We start from the raw sequence: 14,741 nt of genomic DNA, 5'->3' as shown, positions 1-14,741 counted from the left end.
GAGACAAAATAAGGAATGGACTGAGTTTTCAAGAGCTGTGGAGAGCTGCTGACAGGATATTTTGGCAGTCACTAATTCACAGAGTCATTTTAAAGACTCAATGACATGTAACAACTACTGGGACTGAGTGAGTGGATCTAGTCATGGGGTGGGAAGGCTACAATCAAGTAGGAAATGACCCATGTGGTTTTCTCCAGCCTTATGGGAACACAAGGGACGTGGTGGCGCTGCGGGTTAAACCACTGAAGCCTCTGTGCTGCAAGGTCAGAAGACCTGAAGTCGTAAGATCGAATCCACGTGACACAGTGAGCCCCCGTCACTTGTCCCAGCTCCCGCCAACCTAGTGGTTTGAAAGCATGCAAAAAGCAAACATTTGAGTAGATAAATAGGTACCACTTTGGTGGGAAGGTAAATGGCATTCCGTGTCTAGTCACGCTGGCCACGTGACCACGGGGGATTGTCTGCAGACAAAACACCAGCTCTATGGGTTGGAAACAGAGATGAGCACCGCCGTCTAGAGTCAGACACGACTGGACAAATTGTCAATGGGAACCTTTACCTTTATGGGAACACACACACTGCGGTGACATCACACTGAACTTATAGAAAAACAGCTCCTGGACATGGGACTTTCCTCCATTTCAGGTGCTTCCAAAGTCCTCCCTCGCTGAGATGCTCGGTCACTATTGAAGATTAGCAGCAAAAAAAAACATTCTTCCTTTGCATGAGTTCATCCACTAGATTTCCAGCAACTAAAGAGAAGCAACATTGCTTTTGTGATGAAAACAGCATAAAAGTCTTGAAAAGACAGGAGCTGTCCCTGGTACTGAAAGCAGGCAGGCACAGCCCCTTAGATGGGAAATATTTATTTCCTTGAAACAAGATGAGGTTTAATGAGGAAGAGCACGCTCATGTACTGATATACTCATCATGAGTTTCAGGCTCATTTAGTCCTACTACTTAGAATGTCTTTGTACAGAAATGCTGAATACAGCCCACACAAATTTAGCCCCATCCGGCTAGTGATCCAATTCCCAAAGGCTAGTAAACCTGCAAATTTCATCAGTGAAAGCAAACAGGCTAACCATACATGTGAGAAGAGAGGGGTGCTTTAAAATGGCATAAGACATGGAAACAAGTTTTAAAAATGAGGCAGTGGGGTGTGACATTTCTATGTTTCCCACAGAAAATCTCATTGCAGCATGGGGTGGGAATAGGGGGCTCAAACAGTCACAAAAATGTTTGCCCAGGACATGGCTGCTGTTGCACCTTGGGACCATAGTCCATTCTGTCACAGTGAATCTCCTGTGCAACAGCAGAACACAGAACAATATGGAGTGTTGACTTACTTGGCTTGAAACAGGGGAGGAAAACCTTCCCCACCTATGGAGAGTCAGAGAGAAACAAGAGAGGACACTTGCATTCAGTGACATCCTTGTGTCACCAAAAATAATTCAAGTCACAGCATTTTCTTCATTATCTCTGATTGGCCTAGACAATTTTGGAAAGAAGAATGCCAGTCCCAAATGAGAGCAAATGAAAGAAAGAAAGAAAGAAAAAGAATCAGCATCACTAGGTGATGTATGCAAATAATTGCAAACTCCATCTAGAAAGCTACCGCTTGGGAATTTATGGAAGAGAATTTATCCTACTCATAAGCTTTTTTGCCTCAAACATATTTGAGGGCAAACACTTTGCTCATCCTCAACTACACGTCAATAACAGTTCTCAAATATAACATCTTTTGTGCCAGTCTCCATAAAAGACTGCTGACAGATTTCCATATTCTTCCCAAAGAAGAAAAATCAGGCTGCTTTCCTTTAAGCGCTATCATTCAAAATGTGTTGCCTTCAAAATGTATAAATTTCACATTATTATTCAGGCACAGTAGCACCAGAATAATTAAGGTTGCATCAGGAATATAATGGGGGCTAAAACATTTAATATCTCCAAAAATACACGATCAATCTTAATGAAACTTTCTAGGGGGTTAGTTCCAAGGACTTTTCAATTTTCTAAACAGTTATGGTTTACAGCATCTGAATGTTAAAGGGGCATGTGCTAGGTTTTAAAAGATGAGAAATGTACCCTAACTCTTTCTGAAGTATATCTTTCCAGAGGGCTTAAAGAAAGTTCTGATTTAAGCTGAGCCTCATTGCAGAACTTTAACTTATGGAGTGGTTTTCGTGGATGTAAAAGGATCACAAAGCTCTGGCTTTCCCCACCGAAAAACAATGCAGCAGTTTCTTTCTTTTCCAAAGGGACAGCTGCATTAGTCTATTGCAATAGACAGATCTAAGTTCTTTAGATGTTTCCTTTAAATCAGTTTCATTCCTTCAGATTCACCATTGCAAGGAGCTTAAAAGCTTACCAGTGTAGTGGCTTAGGCTGAATGTAATCTGCAGCCTTTGACTCTGTCTTCCCAAGCTTTGATCAGAAATCTAGATTTGCTATAGAAACACTGGTGCTATAATACCACTGGCCTTTCTGTCCAGAATGGCTAACTACTGCTGGACGTTTTGTTCCTACCACTTTCCCTCTGTCACTTATAGTATTAACATACAACCCCCCTTGTGTTTTGTGCAAAATTGTTGCTTATTAACCTTGTATAGCACTCCATATGCTGTTCCTCTCTCCTTGTCACTTGTCCAAGGGGTTATTAAACCCTTGCACAACCAGAAATTCCTGCTGTTCTCAATAGGGTGGTCTCTGGCTTGCATTAACTATATGCAGAGGGTCTCTGGAGCAAATGCAGAGTGCTCTGGTCATAGAGCCCATATGAACCCCATTTGCCAACTGGGTTGACACTATTGTGTTTCACCCAAAATGAAGTTTTAAAATGCAAAACTTTTTGGTTGTAAAATGCAGTGTTTGGTGCAAAAATATTTCTGTGACTTTTTTCTTTGCAAAAGAGGGCAAAAAGGGAAAACAAGCATGACACTGTCATAAATGCAAAGGGAAAACTTTTGTTTGCTTGTTTTGACCTCAAAGAATGAAACAAGCAAAGATTTATATTCCTACACACTGCCTATAAGAGAGCGTGTGAGAGAGAAGCAGAAAAGCAGGTCTACTGCAAAGGACATCATAATGAATGAAGTAAATGCCAGGTTGTAGGATTAAGAAACTGAATACTAATGAACTGAATGCTGAAATGGCAAGGGATACATTGTTCTCATTATTTTATCTCCCCCAGCCCCACAACAAAGACATTAACATTTTGCACAACCTGCTGCTTTAAAAGGATATTTTTATTTTAAATATAAATAAATTTGCAACTAATGAGTCAATGCTATTAGAATCAAATTATGCTACTCCTAATGCTTCATTTTAAATGCCATTATCGATGCATATACAAATGGTCACGAGCAAGTACTTAACTTCTGAAGTGTTCTTTTTCTTCTGTTCTTCAAAGAGTTATTTCAAATCATTTATTGTGTATTAAAATTTATTTTGGAGCTGATTCAGTTCATTTATGTACCTCCTACCATCTCTCACCACTGGCTATGTTGGCCTGGGTAACAAAAGCAGCAGCCTGTACAACACCTAGAGGACCCAAAGTTATCAACCCTGGAGAATGGCCTGCAGCCCACACACAACACCTTTTCTGAAGACCTGAGGTTGGACATAGATCTATTTTTTTGATTTGGTGAGCACCAACATGGATTACATAGAATCATAGAAAAGTGAAGATGGAACGGGCCTAGAAGGCCATCATGTCCAACCCCTTGCTCAAGGCAGGAATGTAATCAAAGGATATCTGCCAGGTGATTATCCAAGTTTTTCTTGAATGACCCCAGTGTTGGAGCAATCACCAACTCCCAAGGTAACTGGTTCCACTGTCCTACTGCTTTAACAGTTTGGAAGTTTTTCTTGATATTCAACTGAAATCTGGCTTCCTTTAACTTGAGCCCATTGTTGCGTGTCCTGCACTCTGGGATGATCGAGAACAGATCCTGCCCCTCCTCTGTATGATAGCCTTTCAAATATTTGAAAAGTGCTATCATATCACTCCCAGTCTTCTCTTCTCAAGGCTCAATTCTTCCATTCTTTCCTCATAAGGCTTGGCTTCCAGCCCCCTTGTCACTCTCCTCTGAACTTGTTCCAGTTTGTTAGCATCCTTCTTGAAGTGTCATGTCCAGAACTGGACACAATACTCAAAGTGAGGCCTAACCAGTGCTGAATGGGGGGGGGGGGGAACTAGCACCTTGTGGGATTTGGAAACTATACTTCTATTAATCCAGCCTAAAATAGCATTTGCCTTTTTTGTAGCCACATCACACTGTTCGCTCAATACCTCTTCTCTTGTGGTTTCATCTGCTAACAAAGCAAATAAGGTGAAATTGCTGTAGGTTGGAAACATTTTAGGTGCCCTCACTTTGTTCCAGCCTTTCTGCTCCTCTCACTCGGCTGGACACATAAGCACTAGCTTTTATGAGTATGTATGAAGTGGACTTCCTCTCAGCATTTTATGGCCAGATGCAAACTGGAGAAGGTAGCACATTTTATATCCACGGGCCAGCAGCTATAAGCAATGCTTTGATGTGGGGCTGTCTTTGAAGGCAATTCAAAAGCTTCACCCAGGACAGAATGCAGTTGCTAGATTGCTAACAGGTGTAGGCAAATGGGCTCCTATCACTCTGACCCTGAGAGAGTTGCCCTTGCTGCCTATTTGTTAGTGGGCCCATTCCAAAGTCCTGATGTCCATCTATAAAAGCTTAAGGTCAGAATCATCTTGTTGTTGCACAGTGGAAGCAGCAAACACTGTGTGTGGTCTTGTTGTCCATGTCATGAGTGCAGCTGAAGACCTGGAACCAGAAGGGTTAACTGAGGCTGAGGAGAATGCTGAGCAATCAGAAACACCTGAATCGCCTCCAGATTCTCCTTCTCCAGCAGACAAGCTTCGGGCCAGGCTTCGGGGAAAACTTATGGCAAAAAGTTCAGAGGATCATTCAAAGGCTGTCCACAGAAACATCCGTTCAACTAGCCCTGAGTACTGACAGGATGGAAAGGTTTCCAGCAGCTCAAGGGGCTGTTTTATTATAAAAACAGCTCCTAGTCAGCTAGAATTTCGTGGAAGCAACAAGTCAAAACATCTGGCTTGCATCCATGCTCCTACAACCTTAACCATGTTTTCCTGACTCTGGACTCGGACTTTGGACTACATTGTGTGTTTGACTCTGGACTCTGACCTTGGATTATGTTCTGTGAGTTGGTTTGGTAATTGGATATCGGCTTTGCATTCTTAGTATTCCTGACTTTGGACTGGCTTATCGGACTTCGGCTGTTGTAACCCCTGGGAACGTGACAGTCCACTGCATGCTCAGAAAAGCCCACAACAATTGGTTCTGCACCTGTGCATGGCACAGATGAGTGGCAAAAAGTTGAACATGGCAAGATGACCCTTACACATGTGGCATTTCACAACAAGACTTTGACCGAAATGGCTTGGCTCTAACACAGGGGCAAAGAGACACCATCCGCTGTAGTAGGTTGCTCATATCTTAAACTCTTCTAGGGATGCTCTCTTCCAAACATTATATATTAACACAGAGACAGAACTTTCTGTTATATGTTTTCTAGGATGTTTTCTAGAACATCCTCCCTGGAGAAGTGTGACTCGCGAAAGCATCACCATTTCCCCCCCTATTTCCTGATTAAATTCTTTCTATTTCTCTGAGCATTTTAGCTGGCTAATGTGTGTGGATTTTAAAATACATCTTTACTGCTTTGTGAATTATTTTAGCTCTGTGTTTTCTTTGATTTTTTTATTGTATTTTAGGGTTATATGACAATGTGGGGCTCTTATTTTGTATACCACCTGGATATTTTAAAATAAGTATTCTAAAACTTGATAATCACCATCATCAATGGTGGATTGCAGAGAAGTGTTTGAGGCTTATTTGAATGCACAGAGGCCTCTACCCACTGCCATCCATGCTAGGAAGCCCTGAATTATGCGCTTGGTCTTTTCTCAGCTCCAGCTGGAGTTGGGTTTCCGTCAACACGCCAAACATTTTTACATCTCATGTTTTTCGGAGACAGATTGAAAACTATCATCCCTAAATGGTTTAATGAGTTTATTGTTTGTGGTTACTGCTTTGACTGGAAGCTTTTTAGGGTTCTAATACATTAATAAATTCTATTTTATTGTTATTTCACTACTACAGAGTTTGAATATTGTATGCCACCTTGGGCACCTCTTGGCAGTTTTGGAAGTGCCATAGCCGGCCTTCTTCAATCTAGAAACATTTATCTTCCTCACTGAAATGTACAATAATGTATCAGTGCTGCTCACAAGGTGGCATGTGGATAGGTTTCAGAATTATACAAGAAATAGCATGCCATTTGACATTTGTTTAGTTCCAATAGCATGTTAGGTGATGCCAAATTCAGCATAAGACACAGATATTTAGATGAGATTAGAATAATTTCTGCAGGGAAGCAGATTCCTAGAACTTCTAATTGGGCAACTCATCCTTTGCATTCGGCAATTGCAACCTTCTGTCCTTTTGCATAGTGATTTTACAGAACCATCCTAAACATATTTACTCAGAGATAAATCCCACTGAATTTAACAGGGCTGATTCCAAAATAAGTACGTTGGTACAGGACTGCAGTTTCAATTGTCACACACTGGTTTCACTGTTGCAGGATAAGATCTGTGTCTTCCCCTTCTGTGCTGAGAGTGATTTATACATAACCTCTGTCATGTTTGAAGTAAATCTTCATAATATAAAACTCCATATTAGTGTTTATTCTGTGATGGCTGTTTCAAACATGCAAGTCATCACTTGGTGCTAGAGTTAAGTAAACAATGAATATGTATATGCACATTCACACTGTTCTCTCCTAGACACATTCATGTACATAAACTCAAAGACCTATGTGATGATAGTAAGTTTTACTTACAACTGCTTCTTTCTCCTACTTATCATGAAACTTCATTGTGTTGTACTTTCTCCTCAAAACACTCTGCCATGGTTTCTAACCATGCTTCTTTGCCTCATTCATTTCTGAAAGATACTTTATCACATAATTTGCTTGTTCCAAGAAGGGGGAATCATACTTAACGGTCTACACTTTATAGGAACCATATTTTTCATTGAAGAACAAAACATCCAATTACCCACTTTCTCCTCTTACGTTCACTTACTAGATGTAACAAGAGTAGTTCTAAGCAAAAGCTTGCCTTGCTTCGCTGATCCTTGCCAATTTTTTCCCTTGCCCTGACCTGACCCTGGAACAATGCTAAAATTGTGACCTTTGTCTTCTTGCCTAACTGCAGTGAATGAGCTTCAACAAAATCAGAGGAGCTAAGGTTCTGTGCAATTAAAGGGTCACCCAATTTCTCACTTCAGTAAATCCTTCTCGTGACTTTCATAAAAGTCAAATTCCAAACCATAACAAAAGTAAACTGGTTCTAGGAACAAGCTAGATCCACACCTTTTTCTTTCACATTATTTGTTCATCTTGCACCAGCTGCTGCTTGCCCAAACCTTAATCCAGCTTGTTAATTTTTGTTTAAATTCTTCAAAGCTTCTGGCTCCGTTTGCCTGCCCCTGAATCTATTTGTTACCTTTTTCTTACTGATGGCGTCATCAAAGCTTTGATTTGCTAACTCTTGGCCCTGGAATGTGGAAATTTTAATAGACCTCCATTATAAAAAAATATTAGAGCAGTACCCTTGCAGGAGAAAGGCGAGAGAGTGAAGTGAAGTGCCAAGTACCCACAGCCAGCTACGTTATATTAGGCAGAAAACTTCCCCATAGCCCACTATCAATGGACTGTCCATTTATCACATGCCAAATTAGCCATTTAAGGCAACTGCCTCACTCTGTCTAATGGTAAGACTGACTGTTACTTCAGCAATTCGTGCTTGCATGCATGTTGTCAAACAGGTTATATTATAACCTAGACAAATGAATCCCTCCTTCTCTTATGGCATGCTCCATTCTTAATGGGTGAAATACACTGCCATTCATTTTCATGGTACACAAGAAGAGTGTGCATCTTTAATAGCTTTTCAGGACAATGAAGGTATACTTCAACAAATGAGCGCTTTTTCCTCATTTGTTGTGTGGAATCCATACATCTTTCCTGAAGGCAGAAATTCACTTGCCTTACACTGCAGATCACATGCCCACTGTGATTCTGAGTGTATTGTGGAAGGTAGCCAGCAAGTCCACTGCTGCCTTATCCCATGCCTTCCAGAAAAACCAAGGAAAAATATAAATAACAGAATCCTTGATTCTGGATGAGGTGTTATAGTACTTCTCATCTAACCATCTACTTGTTGCAGGAAAACCAGACCTCCAGCCTCATCTTGAAGAACTGCAGTGAGGAAGAAGACTCTTCTCAGGCAATTGATTGAGTTATTGAATTGCTCTTACAAAAAAACAGTTTCTCTCCACATTCAGTTCAAAATAAAGCCCTTTTGATCTAGTCCTCCTGATTCTAGAAGAGAACAAGTCCTTGCCCTCATGTAGTCCTTGAGGTATCTGGGAAGAGCTCATATGTCTTTCCTCTGTCTTCTCTCCTCAGCTCTAATAAGCAGAACAGGATGAGCAGGCATCCAAAACTATGTTGCTTTGGAATGTTCTTCTTCAGTTGTTTTTAAAAATTGTTGGCTTTTAAACTGGTTTTAGAAATGGTCTTTTACCTATTTTAAAGCATGTTGTTATCATTTCCTCATCTTTTTATCATTGTATTTGGCTTTGGAGGCCCTCTAGGCTGAGAAACAGTTAACAATACTTTTAGTGAATAAAAATAATAGAATAAACAATGTTTTTTGTGTGCTAAATTTACAAAAGCAAAGGTTGATCTTGAAAAGGGGTGAATACTGACTGTCCCATGAAGGTTGCACAGCTCCTGAAGAAGAACAGTAGAGACATATTTAGTCCATTTTAACTCAAATGCTCTCCACAGGGCCATCTCATTCACTCTGTTGGACTCTATGCAGGTGTGTTTGACTTTGTCCGCATGTGTCTGTTTCTACTCTATCTGTTTTTTCTGAATGAGTTACATTATTCAATTGTTGCATTCCAATCCTGGAAAGCATCCTACCAAGTCTCATGCACAGCTTTCAAGTTATATTTACCTTCCTGTACTTAGGAATTCAAGCTCATATTTTTTTTATCCCCGTACTCTGCGCAACAGCATCTTTGCAATTTTCATTTTAAGTGCTCTGCAGAGTAGGTAGGGCACTGCTCTTTCACTGGAGGGGTCAAACACATCTTTAATAATAATAACAAATAATGTTGGCATTACTAGCAAACCTACCTTAGCAGCAATGTGTTACCATTTAAGGAGACTGTGCAACCCCATCTTCAGAACAAAAGCACTTAATTTCCTATATGATTTAAAATGGGGGAAACACGCATCCACTCTTCTCTTCCTCCTTTCTATGAAATGTCAGGAATGTATACTGGGTGCTGGGGACAATCTCACAAAGCTTAAAATGGCAGAAGCCCTCCTCCCCCTTGACTCTGTGTACTTGCATCCTAAAAACAGATTTCATGGCTGGAGACATTTTAGGTTCCTCCCCGCCCTTTTTTCACTAAAATGTTCATCTTTGTTCTTAACACATCTCCTTGGTTAGTGCTTGGTTATGGCTTCTAGTCTTTTACCCAGAAATAACAGGCAAAAGGCATGAAAATAGAACACAAGGCTTCCTCAGTCACATATCTCCTACACCAGTTCTGCTGTTCACTTCCCCAGTTTTCATTCTACAATTCATAGTGTGGTAGTCTGTATGCTTTTTAGAAGTAGTATTATAAGCCTTGAGAAATCTTATCAAACCCTATGCCCAAAGAAGGGCAGTGCCAAAAATGCTCCAACCACCATACAATTGCACTCATTTCACAAGCTAGCAAGGTTATGCTCAAAATCCTACAAGTTGGGCTTCAGCAGTATGTGGACTGAGAAGTCCCAGAAGTACAGTACAAGCTGGATTTCGAAGGGGTAGAGTAACTAGAGACAAAATTGCTAACATGCGCTGGATTATGGAGAAAGCCAGAGAGTTCCAGAAAAACATCTACTTCTGCTTCATTGACTATGCAAAAGCATGGCAGAAAGTGAGGATGAATTAAATAACTTCTTAATGAGGGTGAAAGAGGAGAGTGCAAAAAATGGTCTGAAGCTCAACGTAAAAAAAACGAAGATCATGGCCACTGGTCCCATCACCTCCTGGCAAACAGAAGGGGCAGATATGGAGGCAGGGACAGATTTTACTTTCTTGGGCTCCATGATCACTGCAGAGGGTGACAGCAGCCACAAAATTCAAAGATGCCTTCTTCTTGGAAGGAAAGCAATGATAAACCTAGACAGCACCTTAAAAAGCCACCTCCCCCCGCCTTAATTCAGTTTCTCTTTTGCTCTTTTGCACTCTGCTCATTACCCCTAGGATTTTCATTTTTACCCCATTTGGGGTAATTTACCCCTCTTCTCCGACCTATGATGTATACGTTTGACTGCTTTACTAAGAAGAAATGGAGCCAGAGTCACACGCAGCACAACAAACAGCAACAATTGTTGTTTAGGATCCCTTGCTTTTGCATGATTTTGCCAAGTGCAATGGAAAGTTCAGAAATAAATAAATAAATAAATAAATAAATAAATAAATAAATAAATAAATAAATAAATAAATAAATAAATAAATAAATAAATAACAAATTCTGCACTAAACAGATTGTAAGGGGCAGATAATCCAGATAATCTATTTTACTGCTCTTTTAGTAATGATTAATAGAAAGCAGAGGTGCAAATCCTACCTAATATTCTATTTTTAGTTCAACTATAACAGTCTTGTCCAGGGACAGGACGTTTTTGTTCAATGATTAATGATTCCATTTCCATTTCACATGTTTTAGAATTGTTCAGAACCTTTCATTTTAGAATGAAGACCTTTCTAAAGACCAAAGCCAGGACTTACTCAGACAGAACATTTTTTTTAGTAAACTGTTTGTTTTTGTTAGTTTATCTTGCCTTTCTCCCTTAGTGGTAACACAAGACGGCATATATATAAAAAAGTAAAATCAACAATTAATTAAAACAGGTTAATTAAGATTTAAAACTATAATAGATATCTATTTCAAAGGGAGTTTGAGACTGAGATTTCCTGCCTTGGATGTCAAAAATAACTTGGCCATCCTTGAGCCCCCTTGGCTTAGAGAATGATATGTCATTTGCTGTTCCTTTCTCCTTGGGCAGAAGTAAGGCGGGTTCTGTGTGTATTGAGAAACCATATGAGACAAATCTGCTGAGCATCCCCTGGGAATTAATTCAACCTAACTTAATATTAGAAACATCATTGCCAGATTCTGCTGATATGTTACACTGTGATTTCCAGATAGCAACTTGAGATGAACTGCAAACACTAATCTTTACCTGCCTCTGAGTTGAACAAAACAAAATGAAACTTATGGGTAGCCAATACCAACCTTTCTCTTTTAGGGATTACCTCATTTCTACAAGTTCTATTAGGATGCTACTGAGCCAAATGCTTTGGCTGAGGAAGTACTATGGGTATATCATAGAATCATAGAATAATGAAGTTGGAAAGGGCCTATAAGGCCTTTGAAGTCCCTGCTCAATGCAGAAATACAAATCAAAGCATATCTCTCAGGTTGTTGTCTAAATTTCTCTTGAATGTCTTCAGTGCTGAAGAACTCACCACCTCTCAAGGAAACTGGTTCCATTGCTGTATTGCTCTAATGTTTTGAAGTTTTTCCTGATATTCAACTGAAATGTGGCTTCCTGTAACTTTGGATTCCATTGTTACGGGATTCCATCCCGTGCATTTGGGAATGATTGAGAACAGGTCCTGCCCCTCCTTTGAATGACAGCCTTTCAAATATTTGAGAAGTTCTATCATATTTACCCTCAGCGTTCTTTTCTCAAGGCTAAAATTGTGCAATTATTTCAGTCTTTCCTCATAGGGCTTGGTTTCCAGCCCCTTGATCATCCTTGTTGCCCATCTTGGAACTTGTTCCAACTTGCCAGCATCCTTCTTGAAGTGTAGTGTAGAACTGGACACAGTACTCAAGATGAGATCTAACAAGTGCTGGAGAGACGGTAACTAGTACATTGCATGATTTGGAGACTATGCTTCTATTAATGCAACTTAAAATATCATTTGCCTATTTTGTAGCCACATCACACTGCTGGCTCATATTCAGTTTATTATCTATTACGATTCCAAGATACTTCTCATTCACAGTATTGCTGAGCCACATATCTTGTAACTGTGCATTTGGTTTATTTTTTCTTAGGTGTAGTACTTTGCACTTATTCTTGTTGAATTTCATTCTGTTGTTTTCAGCCCAGTCCTCCAGTCTATCAAGATCATTTTGAATTTTGTTTCTGTGTTCCATCCAATTAGTTATTCCACCCAATTTTGTGTCATCTGCAGATTTGATTAGCATTCCCTGCATTCCTGATCCAGGACATTAATAAACATGTTGAAGAGCACCGGGGCCAGGACTGAACTCTGGGTACCCCACTTGTTACCTCCTCCCAGTTGGAGAATGGGCCATTGATCATCACCCACTTAGTACAATTCTATAGTCAAATGTGTATCCACCTAACACTTGATCTATCCAGCCCACACCTAGTTAGCTTGCTAATCAGGATATCATGGGGCACTTTGTCAAAAATTTTGCTAAAGTCAAGATATATTACGTCTACAGCATTCTCTCTGTCGATCTGGGAGGTGATCTGATCAAAAAACAAGATCAAATTAGTTTGGCAGGATTTGTTCTTGACAAATCCATGTTGGTTTCTAGTTATTACTACTTTGTTTTCTATGTGTTTGCATAGTGACCACTTCATAATCTGTTCCAGAATTTTCCCTGGGATTGATGTCAGGCTGACTGGCCTGAATTTCCCAGGTTCCTCTTTTTTGCCCTTTTTGAAGATAGGGACATCAGCCCTCTACCAATCCTCTGGCACCTCTCCCATTTCTCATGATTTCAAGAAAATAATGGACAGTGGTTCTGAGAGTTCTTGAGCCAGTTCCTTCAAAACTCTTGGATACAGTTCAACCGGCCCTGGAGATTTGAATTCTTTCAAGGTATGTATGGTATTGCTTTATTATTTGTTTATCAATCTCCAGCTGCAATCCTGTCCCCTCCACTTGCACTTCACACTTGTTGGGAGTTTCACAGTCTGTCCCTTGGGAAAAGATTGAGCTAAATTAGGAAGTGAACACTTCTGCTTTTTCTTTGTCATTTGTTATCATTTTTCCATTCCCATTGGGTAAATGAGCCACTGTTTCGTTTCTACATATATACCTGAAGAATATCTTTGTTGCTTTTAGTGTCTCTAGCTAACCTCAGCTCATTCTCAGCTTTTGCCCTCCTAATGCCATCCCTGTTATTCCTTGCTACTCATCTGTTCGCTTCCTTGGTGGCATACCCTTCTTTCCACTTCCTACATGTGTACTTTTTTGTTTTTAGGTCCTCTCTGAGCTTTTTGTGAAACCAAACTGGTCTCTGTCTCTCTCTCTCTTTTTTTTTTTTGCTGTCTCCCACCGTTTTTTTTGGGGGGGGGAGTTGTTTGTAGTTGTGCCTCTAGGATTTTTTTTTTTTTAAGAAACTCCCACCTTTCTTGGACTCCTTTTCTTGTTAGGATCTCCTGCCATGGGACCTTATTTATACTTACTCTGGGTTTCTTAAAATTGGCTTTTTAAAAATCCAGAATATGTCTGTGGCTACACTCTGCTCAAGGTGCTTCCAGTACCTTCATCTATTATGCTGAATGCATTGGAAGAATGATGCATTCTGATGCATTCTTCCCCCTCCAACTATAATTTGTCACTATCTCAGTCATCATAATTAGTTTCCACACCACTCTTGCACACATCAGTTCTTTCTTGGTTCTATTCTTCTAAATAAGGATGGTTTTGGCAACAGAACGCTCTTGTCCAAGGCTGTTCCAAAGGAACTATTATCTTCTATTCTTCACCCCACCGCCTGCTTAAATCTCTTTCCTAACCTCAACAGTTAGGAAAACAATGATGCTCAACAGAACCATACATAGAAAAACCAAGACTGTTGTCACAGATCCATGAGAAACTACCTGAAGTGATCCCTGCTGCCATATATATGGCTTCTGCAAACAAGCAAAGACCCTTCTTTACAGACAGAACTTTTCTCAGTAGCTAGTTGCCTAAAAGGGGGTTTGGGGATTGCTGTGTTGTTGTTTTTGTTGTTTCCATTATATAAAATCCATCACATATCAGGTCATTCCCAAGGTCCTAGGATACTCATAGTTATTTCCTTAAAATATGTGCTGTTCTAAGTAAGACAGGCTTCGGCAACAGGTGTATTATAATCTCATTTACACCTACTTTTTTTCAATTTTTTTTAGTATTACACCTAAAGCATGAACTGGGACTTCAATTACTACTGTACTATACTGCTGCTGCTACTATTTGAAGATGAAATAACACTTTTGCAATACCACACATTTTAGAGTTTGAAGAAGCCTACGGCAATTGTTTTAAACTGCTAACTGAAAATTTTAGCATCATCATCATCAATATGTTTTTAGAATAGGTTTAAACTATTTTTATCCACTAGCTTTTGATTTGATATCTATTTAACCCCCTTTAAAATATTGTAATAATTTCTAATTAATAAAATTAGCTTTTTTGGCTGAAATCTAGTAGTAGGTTGCAACTAGAATACGCATTGAATCAGTGGGGATTTGATGAACCAATTCCTTATAAACTACATTGCTTC

General features: G+C 39.8%; 1 protein-coding gene across 2 annotated transcripts in view; it reads right to left on the bottom strand.

Annotated features, from left to right (window-relative positions):
* The window catches only part of CACNA2D2 (calcium voltage-gated channel auxiliary subunit alpha2delta 2), a 751,645-nt gene that overhangs the window by 173,779 nt on the left and 563,125 nt on the right, over positions 1 to 14,741 (bottom strand). The gene's annotated exons all lie outside the window — the stretch shown is intronic.

Source organism: Pogona vitticeps, chromosome 2 (assembly GCF_051106095.1).
Source record: "Pogona vitticeps strain Pit_001003342236 chromosome 2, PviZW2.1, whole genome shotgun sequence".
NCBI lineage: Eukaryota > Metazoa > Chordata > Lepidosauria > Squamata > Agamidae > Pogona > Pogona vitticeps.
Note: the sequence above shows the minus strand (reverse complement) of the source record. Positions and strands in the feature narration are given on the sequence as shown.